Source organism: Miniopterus natalensis, chromosome 18 (genome assembly GCF_054644295.1).
Source record: "Miniopterus natalensis isolate mMinNat1 chromosome 18, mMinNat1.hap1, whole genome shotgun sequence".
Lineage (NCBI taxonomy): Eukaryota > Metazoa > Chordata > Mammalia > Chiroptera > Miniopteridae > Miniopterus > Miniopterus natalensis.
This window is the reverse complement of record NC_142098.1, coordinates 32225257-32245049: the sequence shown is the minus strand read 5'-3', so window position 1 is coordinate 32245049 and position 19793 is coordinate 32225257. Positions and strand designations below refer to the sequence as shown.

Genomic DNA, 19793 nt, shown 5'->3' with positions numbered 1-19793 from the left:
CATTTGAGGTGACGGTAATTTACGAAGCCTGAGAATACTGCAGGTGGAAGAAAAAACGGGAGCCAGACTGATTGTAAAAACATGAACATCCACAGTTGGTTTCTTTCCTAGAAAAGAAACAAAAAAGAGAGATGCTCAGCACACACACTGATAATAAATCCTAGAGCCTACCTTTATAGGCAGAAATTTCTTCCCACTTTCTAAGTTATCTATTCTGACCTGTCCTAATTGATTCGAGGTAAAGTGCAGAATAATTACTCATGACAGCCATGGTTATTATCTCTGGACAAAGGTTTCATGCACAAAATATTAGGAGAAGTAGAAAATTGGTAATTTTTGAGTTACATTGATGAGGTATATAGCTCAAATCACCAATAATATCCCAAACTTTCAGATAAGAATTCTTTGTTTCTGGTTACTGGCATGGCAGAAAATTAACCAGCAAGATTCTAGGCTCCTCAGAGACTACTTTGAGGCCTGAACATGTCTCCATGATAAAGCTGACAGAAAGAATGTCAAGAACGACATTGCCTTCTTTTTTATGGCTGAGTAGTATTCCAGTGTGTACACGCACCACAACTTTTGTACCCACTCATCTACTGCTGGCCACTTGGGCTGCTTCCAAATCTGGGCTATTGTAAATAACACTGCACTGAACATAGGGGTGCATTGCATATATTCTTTTGAATTAGTGTTTCAGTTTTCTCCAAATTCCCAGAAGTGGAATTGCTGGGTTCTACGGCAGTTCCATTTTTAATTTTTTGAGGTAACCGTCTTTCAGAAAACATTCTCTCTAGGCACACCATCAATTTCAATAATAATCTTAAAAATCAACTTATTTCTTATACATTCAAATCATGTAGCCCTTATCTTCTGGTAAATGGTCATCTTTTTGGAGGAACCAGCATTTCCACCAAAGTTAATCTTTATCTATAAGTGTGATGGTAGATTTTACGTGTCAACTTGACTGGGCTAAGGGATGCCCAGATAGCTGGTGAAACATCATTTCTGGGCGTGTCTGTGAGGATGTTTCTGGAACAGATGAGTATGTGAATTGAACTGGGTTAAGCAGATGGCCTTCCCTAGTGTAGGTAGGCAGCATTCATCTGTGGAGGGTCCAAATAGATCAGAAAGGCAGGGGAAGGGCAATTTGCTGTCTCTGCCTGAGCTGAGACCTCGTCTTCTCCTGTCCTAGGACATCAGTGTTGCTGATTCTTGGGCTTTCAGACTCGTGTTTGGACTTAACGCCATCAGCCCCCACCCTGAGGCCTTTGAACTCGGACTGAATCACACCACTGCATTCCCTGGTTCTCTAGCTGGCAAAAGGCAGATGTGCACTTCTTGGGCTCCATAACCATGTAAGTCGATTCCTATCAATTACTCTCTTATATATAGCTGTATATATCTTACTTCTGTTTTTTTGTTTGTTTTTTTCTGGAGAACGCTGACTAATACAATGAGGGATGGAAGGAAAGAAGGTGAGAAAGAGAAAGCTTGATTAATTTTGAGGGGTTGGATTTAGATTAGCTGTCTCTTTGAGAGTCATGATTTTTCTTTAGTATATCAACACTCCTAGAATTTCTGTAGTTAATTTAGTTAATTATCCATTTCCAAAATGATTTGCCCTTAGAAACACTTTTTAAAAATTTTCTATATAATATACTTTGAGAAATATTTTATTATACTTCTAGGATTAACCTTCTATGGGCTAATGAATGATGACTGTTGAAATATATATATATATATATATATATATATATATATATATACACACACACACACACACGCGCGTTCATTGTGTTACACAATTTGGCTCATGATTATATGCTTTATTGTTGCTCAAAAATAGCATCTTTTTTTGTGGGAGATAGGGTTGCTTGTTTTGATTTCTAGTACTTGTTCTTTAACGTATATTCCATTATTTCTACATAACACTATTTTGAGCAGAAGGAATGATGTAAATAACAAATAAATGATCACTTACCACTGCCGCATTTGTTTCTGAAAGAGTTGGTAAAGATGCTGAGAGTGAGGCAGTAAAGCAAGGGGGAGGGGACTTTAGTTTTTGGATCTTCTTACATAAATATTTTGAGCATAGCCATCTTTGAAACCATACCCATATAGTTTTCCAGTCTCTCGGTTGGTATAGAGCCCCTCCAGCTTTCTTTTCACAGTTACTTTAGGAATTTTTTAGTCCGGACTTTCATGATTGAAAGAGATAAAAGTCACAGTAAGCAAAAACTAGTATCCTTTCATTTTATCTTTATTAAAGTTTACACAAATGATTTATACCTTATCAAAGTCAAAATGTTGATATTCCATTTAAGTCTACTCTTCTATCGATAGACTATTTGTATAAAATGCTGACCACCTTGCATCTGTCACCATGTTGATCTTTAGGATTTATTTACCGAATCCTCTGGCTTATTGAATGATTATTTCCTATTAAGATCCTTGAACACCTTCCCCCCAAACTTCAAAGTGGGTCAAAGATGAAGGGTCTGTGGGCTGCGTCCTGCCCCTGCTGGAACCCTAAGATATAATTGGATATATGATGGGAAATATGAAAATGTCTCTCATGGAAATGAAAGCGAATTGTGAAAAACCGGCAAAGACCTCTCCATTATGTGCCAGCGAGCTAAAGTAGCGGCTCCAGGGCCATACATCAAAATCGAGTTTTGACTTTTGCTTCAGGAGAAAAACCTTTTTGAGCATTACTTTTTCATTACGCTTTTTATTGCTCATAGTTCCATGCTGTATTTATGGCCATGAAAACTTATTCGGTGTCAGAGAACTTGGAAATCATTTCTAGTGCAGCTTTCCCACAGCAGTAACCCTTTGGTATATGCTTACATGTTTGCATTGTTTCCCATTTAGCTCCCTAACGGGATGCAGTATGGTTTGCCAATCCAAGTCTCAAAAAAAAAAAAAATCCCTTGGAAATGGCAAACTGTAACAAAACTTTAAAACACAAATTCAGAGGACAGTATGTCTATGAAATCACTGAGACTGGGTGTCCTCAAACTCAGCACATGGAAATACATCTTCTAAGGGAAGCATCATTTTAATGAGTATGATATTTTTTGAGTGGGTAGTGAATTTATGTATTTTGGAAGTCAGATTCCAGAGACTCCCAAAGTCTGGTTTAGCAAAGACAGAAAGATATGAACAAACCTGCATATTGACACAAAGAGTCCATGGGAATATAAATGCCTAAGTGGTCTACGGAATTAAGGCTGGAATGGGATCAAGAGCACTGGGTTCTGCTCCTGGCTCTGCCACTAAGTAGTTGTGGGAACTTTTACAGATCCCTTCACTTTTCTCTGTTTCAGGGTTCAAATAGCAAAAGGAGGGGTCATGTGGTCTATAAGTAGAAAGTTCCTTGCAGATCTTCTATGATATATATATGTACAATCAGTGGGCCTTTCTTTGTGGTCGTAGACATTGGGCATAGGAGTAGAATGGCATTTTCCATGACATGTAATCCAGCTCCAGATCTCTTGGAATTTTCTGTTCATACTCCTACACTCTGGGAGCCTAGAAGACCACTGTTTATCTAGAAAGTAACCTAAAATGACCCTCTCTAGATTCTGGCTCACCTCCAGTGTGTCCATCTACATACATTTGTCAGGGTCTCCCTCGGTGTCCTCAAGTCTCTCTCATAGACTCACCTGGAAACCAAGGCCTCACGTTCAGGGCCTCCGCGGGGCTCAGTGGGCGGGAAGCGGATCACGCGTGTATATTGAGCCTCTCTAGGGTGGCATATTTTCTACACACTGGAAAGTGCCCCTGAAGAAATCAAGGGTTCGGAGTTCTTGCTTTTGGCTTTTCCAAGAATAATTCTGAAGGGCGAGCCTGCAGTGAAGTGCATGCCATTGGCTTTACATCTGAACCCATCAGTGTGGCCAAACTGACGTCTAAAGAAAGCTTTACAAGGAAGCGGCCATGGCGTTTTTGAAATTTAAGACTTAGGTTCCTTCTTCTTTTTTTCAGAGCAGTTTTAGGTTCAGAGCCAAATTGACAGGAAGGCACAGAGATTTCCCATATACACCCTGACCCCCATCTGCATAGCCCCCCCCGTTATCAGCATCTCCCGCCGCCCAGAGTGCAGCGTATGTTGTGACTGATGCATCTGCCTTGGCAGAGCACTGTTGCCCAGAGCCCACTGCTTACATTAGCATGTCTTACTGTACGTGCTGCGGACTTGAATAAATTCTAACGACGTGAATATAGTGCCATGCAGAGTATTTGCACTGCCCCCCACTCCTCTGCCCTACCTACTTATCCCGCTCCCTCCTCCAGCCTGTGCCAACCACTGATGTTTCCACTGGCTCCATGGCTTTGCCTTTCCCAGAATGTCATGTAGCCGGAATCGTACACTATGTAGCCTTTTCAGATGAGCTCTTCTCACTTAGTGCTATCTATTTAAGCTTCCTCCATGTCTTTGATAGTCCATTTATTTTTAGTGACAAATAATAATCCATTTGCGGGCATAGCATGGTTTACATATCCATCCACCTACTGAAGGGCCTGGCATCTCGGTTGCTCCCAGCGTTTGGCAATTATGGATAAAGCTGCTGTGAACATCCATGTGCAGGTTTTGTGCAGACCTAAGTTTTCAACTCTTTTGCGTAAGTAGCAAGAAGCGTGCTTGCTGGATCATCTGGTAAGAATATGTTTAGTATTTTAAGAAGCCACCAAACCGTCTTCCAAAGTGACTGTACCGTTTTGCATTCCCACAGTCAGTTAGCGGGAGTTCCTACGGCTTCATGTCCTCATTGGCATTTTGGGTTGTCGGTGTTCCAGGTTTTCACCATTTCAATAGCTATTTAGTGGTATCTCATTGTTTTTTCATTTGCCTTTCGCCGATGATGTGATGTGGAGCATTTTTTAAATATGCTAATTTGTCACCTGCATGTCGTCTTTGGTGAGGTATCTGTTCAGATCTTCGGCCAATTGTGAATTGGGTTTCTTTTCTTATTGTTGAGTTTAAAAAGTGCTTTGTGTATTTTGGATAATATTCCCCTTATCAGACATGTCTTTTGTTGGCCATGACTTTTTGTTCAGAATGGCGTGGCAGTATATTTTACCCCCCATTTTTGTGCACCCCGGTTTTCCTATTCCAACTGTCCCTAGCCTAGTCTAGGTAATCATGGCTCACCTAGAACTTCGAAGATTCCCCTAGCTGATCTTTCCCCTGAATTCACCCATTAAAGCACCAGTTTGAGTACATTGCTTCCTGGTTTTAAAACCTTCAATGTCTCCACCTGGTTTCTAAATAATAGTTAACATTTATAGCTTGGTGCTTCAGGTTCTTCATTCTCTGTGCCAAGTGACACTCACACTTTACCTAAAACTCTACCCTCTAACGCTGTAGCCCTGTTCACTTAGGTCAAGTAAATTCCTCTCTTGATCCCTACTTCTCAACAGAAAGGATTAAGTTCACGATTGCGTTATATCATATTTTATTTCTGGAGCCTGTGTACATGTCTTCGCCAAAAGCTTGCACTTTCCTTGGAGGGCACATTCTATTCCGCACCTGATCACCTTTCAATTCTCAACAGCTCTCGGCAGAATTCCTTGCATAAAAATTTTAGAATTTCAATAAATTAATTGAATCAACTGCTGTATCATTATGACCACTCAAAACCATTTTAAATAAGTGATTTGCTTTGTACTTATCCATTACATTTCTAATTTGCTCTACATTTACTTTATTAAATACAATCTGAGAGCATTTATTTGAAAATTATGATACTAAGTGACGAGTTTAATCCTAAATGAATAACTACAGTTGGGGGTGGTATTTGCTTTAGAATTTCTCGAGATTTTTCTTACGTTTATATATGTATAAAACTATATGAATATGTTAAATATCATGTAATATGCTATTATATTATACAATATATATTTAAAAGCAAAATTATTCAATTTAAGACATGGAATTAAAGTTTTGGCACTGGTATTATTATTATTATTATTATTATTATAGATTTCAAAAATGCTAGTTAGCCCTGTTAAATATAGTATACAGTTTACTTACTTTTAAACAATCCTTGACTGAGTAATCTCAAGTATTACTCAATTTGATCTTGGGCCACATGTTTAACATAAGGAAAGCAATCTCTAAGTGGAAGGATGTGTAATATGTGAGAGACAGCCACAGGCAGCCAGTATTGGAACAGTGGAAATGGGGGGAAATGGTTAAAGGGACCATGTCATCTAACAGGCAGGCACAAGGTAATATACAAATGATGGACAATCCAATTAGAGAATTCTTTTTAGGCAAAAAGAGCAAGTCAGAGTAGAAAGTTATGAACTACATAACACACCACGGCACAGATTCTCAGGGCAACCAGTACCATTCCGTTTTCAAATATATGTATGAGAAAGGCATGAATAATGGATTTCAATAACATCTTTGCTATGCATTATTTAAAATATTTGTGCTGACTGAGAATGATCGTATATATTTTTTCATTACAGTTTTGTGATGTGGTTAATATTCTCTGCTTGTGAGATTAGTGTAGGGACACGATGCCAGACATGTTGTCTTAAAGCCTACAACAGGTTATCAGAATTTAGATGCCATTGCAAGCATCTGGAAAAATCCACTGCAACACAATTTTTTTCAAAACCACTGAATATTTGTATGTGTTTTTCCCCCCCAGGAAGAAGGAGATAAAAATAAAAAGGACAGGTGCGTGCTAAATTGTGGTTTGGTTAATTTTTTGATTTAGTGTCATGAATTAGTCTGCATTTCACATCTCAGCAAAATATTAGGAAAAGGTTCCTTTTCCCACCTCACCTCTCTCCAACATGGTTGAAGTTACTCAGGCAAAAGAGAGTTAGAATGCAAATGACTTAATTATCAGAACATATCAGACTCTCCTGCTGAAACCCATATATTTAAGCCTATGTCTCAGTAGGAAAACATTTTAAAGCCAGAATGTCGTGAAGCTACCTCAGGAATTATCATGACTGAGTTAATTTTTCTACAAAGGAGGGTGCTGATGCATACGGAAAATTAAGCTAAGGCACCATCACATTGGTGTTTTTTTCTTCTTCAGCATGAACCTATTACATTTGCTTAACAGAATTTACCAAATGCCCACCAGGTTCTAGGTGCTGTGCTATGATGGACAGAGAGTAGCGAGATGAGATTCTGAAAAATAACATTCTTTTAAGACTTTCTGTCTTAGAGCCTTGCTCACTGGTATTTTCTCTGACTAGAATGTTTTCTTTTCCCCTTTCTAACTATTTTTCATTTGCATTCCTTCCCCAGTTCAGCTATTACCCTCCATGTAGAAATTTCCAGCCCCCTGTTGCTCCTTGCTAGCTGTGGAAGCTTGGGGGAAAAGGGGTTCAGCTAGGATGCTTTCTTTTCAAACTTCAAGAGTAAAACAGGAGTAATTCCAAGAGCTTTGTTAGTGGGTGAAATCACAAAATATTGCATCACAGTGCCTAGCACATCACAAAAAACCAAAACCAAATGACGCCTCGAAACTTTGAATTGTTTACAAGTTTCAAGAAACCGTCAGAAGTATCTTATTTGTAAACTGCTGGAGCTGGAAGACGAGACAATTAACTTCCCTTCTTAAATACCAAGGGCTGCACAGAGAATTTAATAAATGGAAATACAATAGATTCAAAGTGAGAAACTTGATGAGCTTATCGTTGATCGATTTCATTAACACATTTTGTGAACTCTCATTAATTTTCACACGAGCTGCTCATTTGTCACTGGAGGCAGTTATTAAAACAAACCTTAAACCAACTCAAACATAAGGATTTCTAATAGGTATTTCAAAACCCGAAGTCTAGAAAAATATGGTACTTTTATTCTTTTTCCTGGGGCTCAGGAATAAGAAAGGACTGTTTATGGCCAACATTTTAATCTGATCTTAAAATATTTTCAAGAATTCTAGCTGGTGGAGGAAATTTACTGATTGAAAGCTGGTTGCCATTTTAAAAGTGTGTTTCAAATTTCCAAGTTCGTATGTCCATTGATTTTAGAGAGAGGAAAGAGAGAGAGAGAAACATTGATATGAGAAAGAAACATCAATTGGTTGCCTCTCTGTACACACCCCAACCGGGGACTGAACCTGCAGTCTAGGCATGTGCCCTGACGGGGAATCGAACCCTTGACCTTCCAGTGTGTGGGACAATGCTCCAACCAAGGGAGCCACACCAGGCAGGGCTGCTTCTCCATTCTTTTCAACCCTTACAAGATACACTCACAATGCTTCATTTTCATATCTGCCCCATTTACGTAAGCATCTTTCAGGACAGAAACTGCTCTGTTTTTTTCTACTTTTGCTCCAAGGATCCGCAGACTCACTACCTGTTTGAATGAATGGATGAGTGGTTTTCTCTTGAGCCTTTCCGGTGGATGCCGCTTCCGTTGAAGATACCTCAGTTTATTCATTCTTTATTTACTTTTTAAATGAGATTTAGGGTGATCAGGCTGTACAGATAAGTATATCGTGGAATCGCTCTCTGTCCCTTTAGGTCCTCTTTTTATACATAGCTGTCTTTTGGAGACTTTGAAGATGCAATAGCTAATGGAAATATTTTATACATTTAATGGGAGAAAACGTACATTAATAGCCACGACAGGCACACAAAGCGCATTTGACCCACTCTCTTTGTACTGGTCAAGTACTATCTGCAATTTCTCTTTAGATCCTCACTGGAAAATTTTGAATGTTATCATAAGATCATGCTATTTGACAGAAACTCCTATGGAGTATGGTTTTAAAAGGAGCCACTTAGATATTCAGATTCCCTACTCTCGTAGGAAAATCCAGCCTACCAGGAGTGCTGGCTTCTGGGGGCTGGGTTTCAGACAAGGCCCTGGGACTGAAGGTGCCGCACAATAGCCGTCTGCAGCTCTAGTTATCTGTATCCCGGTACGGGAAACATGTGTTTGTCTGTTGAGCTTTTATACAAATTCAAGAGAAGCTGTCCATTGTGAGAAGGGAAATAAAGTGATGGGAAGAGGTGCTGTTCTCCGGGGGGTGTGTGCTATCCACAGGTGACAGCGCCGCATCTGACAAAAGAACACACTCCCTCTCGTTGCCTCTGCCGAAGAAGCAATCCAATGACTTGAAAGCAACCCTCTCGGGGATTTTTATTTTAATTGTTACCCTGCCGTTGTGAAAAAGGCTTTTAGATGGCTGACTTTTAAAGTCTGCTACCCTAGCAAGGCAGTGAAATGGGATGGAAAAGGTATATATATATTTTTTTTGTCATGTACTTAATGCTTACTGTAAAGTGCTTAAATGCTCTAAAATTTAGTTTTCGAATCTGTAAAATAGGGGTAATTAAGGCACCTACTTCAGAAAGGGTCGTTGATGCTCCAGTGGCATGGCTCTGTGCCTACATGCAGCGGGTAATCCATGCACGTCACCCATTACTATCATTTGTTATCAGTGTTATTTAGTCATTTACCCTTTGGGCAGGGATTGATGGTTGATACCTCCCACTCTCAAGGCTCTGAGGGTGTTTAAGGAGGGAAGGCACACGCAGAAAAAGCTAATTGGGTGGTGGGTGCACAATGCATCATAGAATTGTACACTTGAAATTGGTTGATCTTATTAACCAATGTCACCCCCACACATTTAATTAAAAAATTAAAAAGTAGAGAAAAGCTATTCTGTTAGGGGACTTTGGGAGTTCTGATTTAGAGGAGATTACTTTCAGTTTGGAGTGGGAAGGGCGTGGGGCCTCTGGAATTGCTGGTTTGGCAAACATCCTCTTAAAGCTGGATCTGGAAGAATGAATGTCTTTTAGAGACCTGAGATAAGAAAGCCCTCCATCTCCGAGGGAAAACATTTGGTGGAAATGGGGAAGGGTAAGGAATTGAGTTTGGATGGAAAGGTTGCAAGTGTAATTTGGTACTCGACTGTTGTCACTTTGAAAGCTAGCCTAGGCCCGTAAAACTTGTTGTACAGACATGTGGAAGACACTAATGTTTTTGACAGAGAAAGGATCAAAGCAGTACTTTAAAAAGATTAATCTTCTTTCATATGTAAGTTGGATAAGAGAAAAGAAAATCAAAAGGCTGGGACTCCAGGCTGAAGACTCTTCTTGCTACACTGGACTGGTTTAGCCTGCACGGGAGGTAAGGAGGGCTAGCATAATCACATGGGAAAGATTATGAAGTAAGAGCAATGGGCTCGGAAGACAGATTGATTCCTACATGCAAAGGAAACGTTATAATTTTGAACTTAAATCTCTGGGACTTTTTCACTGTTGGAAGAGGAAGTCAGGGAGAGCTTCTAAATTATTTAAGAAAAGGTGATCTTTTTAGTTTTGTGAATGAGACCTCTTGGAGGTGCCACCCAGCACTCTGAAATGTGGGTACAGGCCTCGTGAGCTGGATTTGGAGCTGCCTACTGGAAACGAGGCAACTGGCCAATAGGCTGAGAGTTACTTGAGATCTGAATTTTAATCCTTACCAGGACACACAAGTTCCCTGTGAATATGAACAGCTTCTCTTGGAAATAGCCTGGAAAACAGCACAATTTGATTAGAATTCAACCTCCTAGTCTTAAACAAAATGTCTGTGGGAGATTAAACCCCGTACAAAGGGAGACTTTCCGCTTTAGAAGAATGTTCAGATAAGGAGACGTTACCGGGCTCTAATATTGGTATTCTACTAATACATCCACTTGTCATGGTTGGATAAGTTCTCAAAAGATTGGGAATTCAATCTTTTGATTCAGTCATTTTAGAAGATTCAAATGCTTTAAGAGAATTTGCTGCCGTTTCTCTAGTTGATTATTACTGAGCAGAAGACGTATATGGAGGCACACATACCCCCCACTAGCTCCCTCACAAACACCAATTTCAGATGGATAAAATGGTAAATGAGTTTCTTGTACTTTTAAAATATCCAGTAAGTATCCAAAATTAGAGTCAGGAGACCTAAAATCTTGTCCTGCTTCTGGCCTAGTCCACTGTGGGAGCTTCAGCAAGTCACTTGTCCTTGGTTTCCTTATACTGTAAAACGTGGAGGGATAAGGGGATATTTTGAGTTAACTGACCCCATTGGTGTAGAGTCCATCTTATATAATAATAGGGTGTTTTTCTGAGAAGACATCTAGTCAGTTCCAGAAGCAACAAGGGTGTCTGCATCTGAGCTAGGTGGCCTTGGGGGGAAGTGGGGAAGCAGTGCCTAGCACAGTAACCGAAACACATGAAGCCCTTATAAATATGTGCCACCTTGGGGAACACAGTGTACTAGACATGGAGACCGGCGGGGAGAGGAAACAGCCAAGACATGGTACTGTAAGCGTGTGACTTTCAAAATCAGTGAAACCTTGGAAGTCTGATTGGGTTTCCTGAATACCTACATCTTCTGGAAACTGAGAAGTAAAGGCTTAAAGAGGGAATTCAACCTGGCCGGTGTGCCTCAGTGGTTGAGTGTTGGCCTATGAACCAGGAGATCATGGTTTGATTCCCGGTCAGGGCACATGCCCGGGTTTCGGGCTCTGTCCCCAGTAGGGGGCATGCAGGAGGCAGCCGATCAATGACTCTCATCATTGATGTTTCTGTCTCTCTCCCTCTCCCTTCTTCTCTCTGAAATCAATAAAAAGATATTTAAAAAAAAGGGGGGGGGGATTCATCATCTCAGTTTAAAAAATTTAATTTTTCACAAACGTGTTCCAGACTTGGCTAATACTTTCTTGCCTATTAGTGATAAGCTTTCAAAGCAAGCATATTTACTGGCTCTTATTGACCCCTCTTCTGGAGGTGACACCTAAGTGGGAGGGAGGCTAATTAACTTGTGTAGAGTTGGCCACAGAAGCCCTGAGTTCTGTGATCTGCCCATGCTGAGTCTTTGAAGGTGACAACTTTGGGCATTTTTCCCCCTGGTACTGAACCAATAGCAACAGAGCGATGGAGATTCTTAGGCTACCTAGAAATAAAGTTCTCATACCGACTTGCTGACTTTTTGTAGTAGGTGAGCAAAGCGAGAGGTTCTTTCCCATTCCAACTGCCTTCCTTCCAAGCTCGGAGTCTATGGGCAGTCGCCAATGCACAGGGCTGGGAAATGTGATATAATGGTGCCTGCAGGCTAGGAATCTGGTCTGTGCAACATATTGTTATTTACAGAGTTGCCATGAAAGTTGGCTGGGGACCCAGCCCTCTCTGTGTGAGCCAGACTCCGAGCGTCTTTGGCTGATCAGCATGCTTCTAGGGAGAGAAAAAAAAAATCACTGATGAGCAAAGGCACAGTTAATCATTAACTGGGTGGCATCTGCTTCCGCAGTTGCATTTCTAAAAGGGTCACATTCTTTAGAAAATGGTCTAATTAATGTGTTTTTGCTATTATTGCATTTTGAGCATTGGTAATACCAAGTTCATCACTAAAGGCTTCCAGTTTTGGCAAAGATATCTGATTGATTGACAGAAATATCCAGAGAAAGTGACATGGGCCAGCAGAGACTGTGAGGAGTCTAGCCCTTGCCAAACCCAAGGAAGTAAATGGAATGTTTTGTGCATCTTTTTCTCTCACAACTTACCCTGAATACAATCAGGAACATGTCCCAAATCAGACATATCTCCCTATGCACACGTGCAGGAAGAATAAAAAATACGGCTACCATGGCAAATTGGGTTTGCATGCAGTCCCGACACTACCCATCCGTGTGTGACAGTGAACATAAACATTTTCGACATCAGTTGCCTCCTCTTTACAGTATGGGCTGTAATCTTTGTCTTTAATTGTTTTTATGTAGATTAAGTGAGATGACAAATAAAAGGTATTGGCACAATCAGTTATGCTCAATAATTCATTTAGTATTCAGTAAATCATCATTTCCTTTCTTTATAATATTCGGCTCTTTGTATAATGTCCCTGTTTTTATGTTTTATGACCTGGACAGTTGGAGTTTACTCCTATGGACAATAGAACAAAATATTGCTATTTGGGCCATCCAGGATGCGTGGTTCCCAAAACTATCAGCCATTTGGTGAGAAAACTAAACGCGGCCTGGAGCTCTTTGAAGCAGCAGAGCATTGTGGCATCGGTGACAACTGCTGAAGCACTGGATGTCAGACTGAGTGTCAGTCGCCACCAAGACTCGCCTCTCCCAGTGGGGGCACGGAGTAACACAGCCACCCTCACCTGCTTCATTGCCTTCAGCTGTGAGTGAGGTAGATGGATGGACAGAGTGGACAAGCTGGAAACGAAAGCTTTTACTAGCTCTAATCCAGATTTGAAAGGAAATGTGAAAATTATATACGTCTAAGTCGTAGGTAATCTCCCCTAAGGAAGAGAATTTCTAAAAGTAATACCAATACCGCTGATGTTTATGGTCAGTTTATTCTATGATAGTAGCAATGCCAGCTTTCTGATTTTATTCTTATCACAAATACGTCAAGTGGATACTATGGCTTCTGATTTTTATAGATACAGAAACCAAGGTATAGAAAGGTTAAGTGGCCCTGGCAGGTGTGGCTCAGTTGGTTGGGCACCTAAAAGTTGCTGGTTCGATTCCCGGTGGGGCACGTGCCCCCCTGCGGGCTTGATCCCCAGTAGGGGGCGTGCAGGAGGCAGCAGATCGGTGTTTCGTTCTGGCATCGATGTTTCTCTCTCTCCCTCTCCCTTCCTCTCTCTCTAAAGATCAGTAAATATATATTTTTTAAATAGAAAGGTTAAGTAATGTAACAGTGCCTGTAAGATATAGAGCTTGAATTTAAATCCAGAACCTGCGCCTATTCAGGCGCAAAACAAAACAAACCCCATCATATTTTGAGTCAGAAAGAAGCTTTAGAGTCCGTGCAAAAGCCCTGGAGTTTTTTTTATCTTAGGAAGTCTCTAGTTCCAGTTAATTTTATTTGGTTTTAATACTTGCCTGGGCTTTGAAGAACCATGAGGCGTTTTGTCTCACAACAGGTCAAGTGCGGGGAGTAGGTAGGTCGCTGGAGAGGAGCCCGAGGCCATCAGAAGTATTCTCGGAAAGCCTGTTCCTCCAGATGGGGGCCGGGGCTGTTTGGGAGCATGCAACGGGACATCACAACTGCTCAGCATCCCGATGTTTTTTTCCAAAAAATAGTAAGATTTCCTGTGTTGTCAGCACTTCACCCTCATTTCCCAGATGGCAAGCCTGTGCCGAGCCAGGTGCGATTCACCCTCTCGCCTCTGCCAGCTTCTGGGCCCGGACAGATTCACGCAGCCGGGGTTTAGTGAGCAGGAAAGAGAACACTCGGTGCCCTTTTTTTGTATAAGAAACATCTTAATTTTTAATGATCTTATTATGAATATAGTACATGCACATGACAATAAATAAGTTAACGAGCAGAACAGAAGGGCTATGAAACGAAGGGCTGATGTCTCCTAGACCGTGAACATCAAGTGAGCAAATAACGGAGAGAACCGCTCTTAGGCAAATCGTGGTCCAACTTCTGAAAATCGAAGATAAACTGAAAAGCTCGGACAGCAGCCAGAGCAAAAGGAGACATTTCGTAATGTTTGAGTAACAAATGTATAATTCATCAGAAGCTGTGGAGGCTAGAAGACTGCGGAACCGCATTTTAGAGTGCTGAAAGAGAAACCAAGCCCACCTACTTTTTACCCAGGGTAGGTCTCCTTCAAGGATATGGGACATTTGGACACAGGCAGAGGGACAATGAGGATAGAGGCAGAGATGGAAGTGATGTGTCTCCGAACCAAGAGACACCGGGGGTTGCTGGCAACCTCGGCGAGCGAGGAGACAGGCATAGGACAGGCTCTGCTCCAGGGCCTCCCGGGGAACCAGCAGGCTGATGCCTGGATCGCAGACTTGAGACCTTGTGTTCTCGCCACACACCTAAAGAGCCCTGATCTGTTAACTTGATTGTGGCCCTCATTTCACAGTGTATCCACGTACCAAGTCACCACACTAAACACCTTAGGAAATCACATGATACCACCTGAAACTTAAATACAAATCAAATAAAAATACTTTTTTTTTTTTAGAGAAATGCTTGGGATTTATTTATCTTCTTCCCTCCCCTTTGCCCCCATCACCATTCATCCCCCCTATAAAAAATACTTTTGATTAAAAATACCCACTAACCTTCACATAACTGTTGGCATGCCGTTTTGCAGGTACACGTAGCCTATATTCCCTTTCCCTTGCTGCTCAGATTCCTGAGAGTCAGGGGTGAGTTCAGAGAGGGAAGTGACTTACCTGATGACACACAGCTGCTCTGTGAGAACATCAGGATTTGAACCCCATCCAGATTATTTTTATTTTCATCGTACAAAGGTAGAAACTGAGACCAAGAGCATTTAGATTATTTGTATTGTCCTATTTTTTAAAAAATATGTTTTCTTATTTTTTTTAATGAACTCTCCACTCTTGTCGAGTTTTCTGATGTATCTTTTACAGTTTAAATTTTTTCTCTCATTTATCCGTGTTTTATAGAGATTACAATTTTCACTATTATATGTATTAGGAAGAAATTTTTAAAATTTGTTAATTAATTAATTAGTTAATTAATTAAGAGTGGTTAGAATCATAATATTTCATTTAAAGAAGTGATCGTGGCCAGGCGCCTACCCTTACAAGCCAGAGCAGGGTTGTATGTGCACATATACATGCATATACGATTTCAACCTCAGATATGTTCCCTAGTTAGAATTCAGTCTGTCCCCCATAAATCTGTTGGAATGTCATTTATATTTCCTAAAGAAATAACCAAAGAGTTTTGAGGATAGCAAAATTCTAGAATTTTGGGTAGAGACTGAATGTCAAATAAGATCCCAGCATTTCTTCCAAATTGCAGCTTTCTAAAACTTAGAAGAAGAAACAGCAGTGACTGGAATTTTTTTAAAAAAAACTTGGCTTTATGTATTTGCAAATCCCTCTTTCAGGAAAAAAACCCCATAATGTCCATTTTTTTTTCCAAAGATGATAGCACTCAAAACACTGACAATAAAAGAACTGAGGAACAGTTTCACCTAAATTTTGTAGCTCTTTTCTGAGTTATAATCCACCTACCTTTTTGATGATTGCAAGAGGTATATTTCCTTGGTATAAATATTTAAAATGTGATGGTATTTATAAGAAGGAAAATTTCAGAACCTGTCATAAATTATAACTATCTAATTATTCCCTGACATAATTAATTTTTGCTAGGCGTGCTAAACTGATTGGTAGCAATGGCATTAGAACTGATACTGGTAAAACAGTTACATGGTCAAGTCTTGAGAAATGGTGAAACCGCCTCTCAGTTTCTGGACATTGTTCTGAGGATAGAGTCAGACACTGAAAGGGGCACGGAACATGAGCCACACAGACAAAATATGGGCAATTTCCATCCTGCCAAATTGAAAATAAAAGAGACAACCATTTCCCGATGACCTGTCGTCAATCTGTGTTAGCTTCCCGTCAAGTTCAGGAGGGAACAAAAGTGCCCTTTGGTACTCGCCTCGACGGAGAACCGTCGCTCTCTGACCTATGGGAAAGAATAGAGCTTCTGAGAAGGGGTGTCAAGTCCATAAAAATATTATCTCCTTTAAGTGCCCGTCGCAACCCCACACACCTTATTACCTTTGGCTTTCAAGTATCCTTAATTGACAGAATAAATTTTCTTTAGAAGTCACATTCAAATATCTTTTAAAAAATACTTGTATAAGTGACTATATTCATAGAGAATGCTGATGACTTCAGAAGATGCTTGTTAATTTTTTTGTTCCGTAATTCTTTTCTTTTCTTTGATTTTTCCTATGTAGACTCATTTTATAAGCTGAATAGGGCTCGGTCAGAAGGCCAAACATGTGGCATAACCCAGTAATTAAATCTTATTTATTGGCCATCTACTTTTATCCATAGGCCTACTTAGAACTAAAAACGATGAACACAAAGTACAGAAGTCTTGCTCTCAAGATCTTGTCAATGTGGGGGACAGGGACAATTAGCTAAATATGCACATTTATTTCAAAGAGTTGTACGCATTTCGCTGCGATGCACTTTCCGGGAAGGCAGTGCTTTTGTCTTTTTTATTCAGGGCTGTACCCCATAGTGCCCAGACATGTGGTGGACATCGGATAAATGTTTGTCAAATGGGTGATGATCGTGATGTGACTTAAAATGCCAAGAACGTGGGGGCTATGCTCATGTGGCGGTCAGGGAAGGTCTCATTGAGAAGGTCACGTTCAGGCTGGGACCCTCAGGATCAGGAGGAGCCAGTTATGTGTCGTCTATGATAAGACTGTGATCAGCATGACCACTCCCGGTGGCACCTCCGTCCACAAATCAGGGAGACCATAGTCATTGACTATAGTGTTAATGCCCATTTTTATTCCTATGACTCAACGAAGGCCTTGTCGGTTTACAGAGCAGCTTGGGATCTGTATTGACAACTTTTGATGGTTACCTGCAAGCCCATTGCTGGCAGCGCACTTTGTCTGAAGTTAACGGAGCTACACTGTGGTTTTTTTCTTTACTTACTTGGATAAACCAAATTAGTTTTTAACGTTTATTTTTTTTACATCATAACTCTTTGTAAAATGGATCAGCTTAGTTATTATCTTTTGACGGTTATCAAAGCGTCTGAGAGGTGAAAAAGGAAGAACTTTCCTCCTTCTGCTGAATTTTCCTTTTTTTTTCTATATTATGAGTCTTTTATTTATAACTTCCCTCCTGATCTGAATTTATAAACAAACACTGATGAGTGAATATTGATTAACTGTGAATCTCCAAGGGGGCAGGACCGTGGAGAGAGGAAGCTGAATGCCTATAATTCAGCAGGCTTTCCAGTGCCCATGACGAGCTTAGAGTGCGTCCGATTGTTTTGTGTGCCGTCACTTTGTCCTAATCACCTTTACTGAGTAGGGCTGGGAAGGGCTTTTAAGACAACTCATAGTACAACCAAGAAGATGTGAACCAAACACGTGCCATAGTAAAATTCCAGCTAATAATGCAAACTTGATATTCTGTTTTGTTTCCTTCACTGCCCACACTGACCCTGTTTTATCGTTTTCTTAATTTACAGGGCTAGCTTTGATACTTTTCTTTACTGACTCTGCTATGTAGATCATTCCCTTCTTAGAAATTTCTCTCTTCGAAAGAAAAGTGACCCTGAATTTTGCCCTGGAGCTAACCTCACCACTCAGTCAAGATTCGATAATGAGTGGCTTTAGTCTCAAAACGAATAATTTAAATTATACCCTCACTGGTCCTTCCTTCTGCAACATCCTCCACATCAGCTTTAACAATTGCCACAGAATAAACTTTTAACTTAGAAATATTGGGGAGGTGAACATTGTCATTTTCAGTGTCAATCAGGGCTGTTGCTTTGCTTTGCATTAGTTTTCAGAGTAACTGAAGAAAACATCTATTGCCTGTGTCCTTGAGTTATGCATTTTTGCATATAAATTCTTTCGTTAATCTCTCCCCCCACCCACCCACCCACCCCCGCCCTCCCTCTGAGATCCCTCAGTCTGCTGCACGCTCCTATGTCTCTGGATCTATTTTGTTCATCAGTTTATTTTGTCCATTAGATTCCACATATGAGTAAGATCATGTGACATTTGTCTTTCTCTGCCTGGCTTATTTCGCTTAGCTTAATACTCTCCGGGTCCATCCATGCTGTCCCAAAGGGTAAGAGGGTGGATGCAGAGTGGAAGGGGTCAATGGGGAAAAAAGGGGACATCTGTAATTCTTTCAACAATAAAGATAAATAAATTAAAAAACACACATCTATAACAGCTTTCACATTGGATCAATGTGTGTGTACTGCTGATAGTTTGGAAACCCTTTCACCCATCTTATTAATTTATATGTAGGGAGTAGGCAATGTTAAGGTTTTATTTTGAGATGATAAACCATAATGGATCTAAACATGTGAAGGTACATATTTAATGCACTTTAATGGTTTTATGGTCTCACTGTTAAGATGTAGAGCCCTAAATAATTCTGCATAGGAGTGCTTACCCTATCACTGCTATGCTCCCTACAGAGCTATGAATATGTCCTTAGTGGGGGCTCTACCACACCAACTTGTTGAAATATTTCTGTCTCTGCAACTTTTCTTTGGTACTGGGATTCATCGGTCAACGAGTTTAATGTGCTACTTACTGTGTATTGTGAATCCAAAGATGGAGATAAGGCCTCTAGATGACATTCCTGATAATCAAATGGCGTTCTCACTTTTGTCGCCTTGTCGGAAATAGTGGTAATAAATGTTAGCTAATAGAATGATCATTTTTATTAATGATTTGTTACAACATCCTTGGCATGGCCCCAGGTGCTTTTATAAGGATCTCAACTAATCCACAAATGAGTCCCATGTTGTAGGTGATATTATTCTACCAATTTTATAGATGAGATAATGCTTAGAAAAACTAACTCACCCAAGCAAGTGAGTAGCAGAGCTGGAATTCTCCTTGAGTCACTCTGTTATCTTGGTGTTTTAATTATTACATAACAGAATTTGTCACAATGTGCAATTATCTATTTTTTCTTTTTCTTCCACCAAAACACAAGCTCCGTGGCAGTAGAGTCCATTCCCATGCGATCTTCATTGCATTCCAGCATGTGGCGGAGTGCCTGCCACACAGGAGACACTCCTCACTTCAATGGTATTTGCTGAAAGAATGAATTACTGTTAACTCCCAAGTCACATCTGGGGCCACTATACACATGAGAGAAAAGTTTCTACTAAAAAGACATCCGTTTTAAGGGCGGATATTCAGGTTTTAATGTAGGTAATGATTTAGTCTGCTAAAATTAGAAATGAGGTAATTTCATAAGAATTTTATGTTACAATTTAGTATCCTGAATTATTGAGTC

General features: G+C 40.4%; 1 long non-coding RNA gene across 1 annotated transcript in view; it reads left to right on the top strand.

Moving 5' to 3' along the window:
* The first annotated feature begins 1210 nt into the window (after window positions 1-1210).
* Window positions 1211-19793, top strand: part of LOC107537139 (uncharacterized) — a 351250-nt gene continuing 332667 nt past the window's right edge. Inside the window, exon 1 of the long non-coding RNA XR_001603207.2 lies at window positions 1211-1358. This is a non-coding gene — a long non-coding RNA (uncharacterized LOC107537139). The remainder of the gene's footprint in view (window positions 1359-19793) is intronic.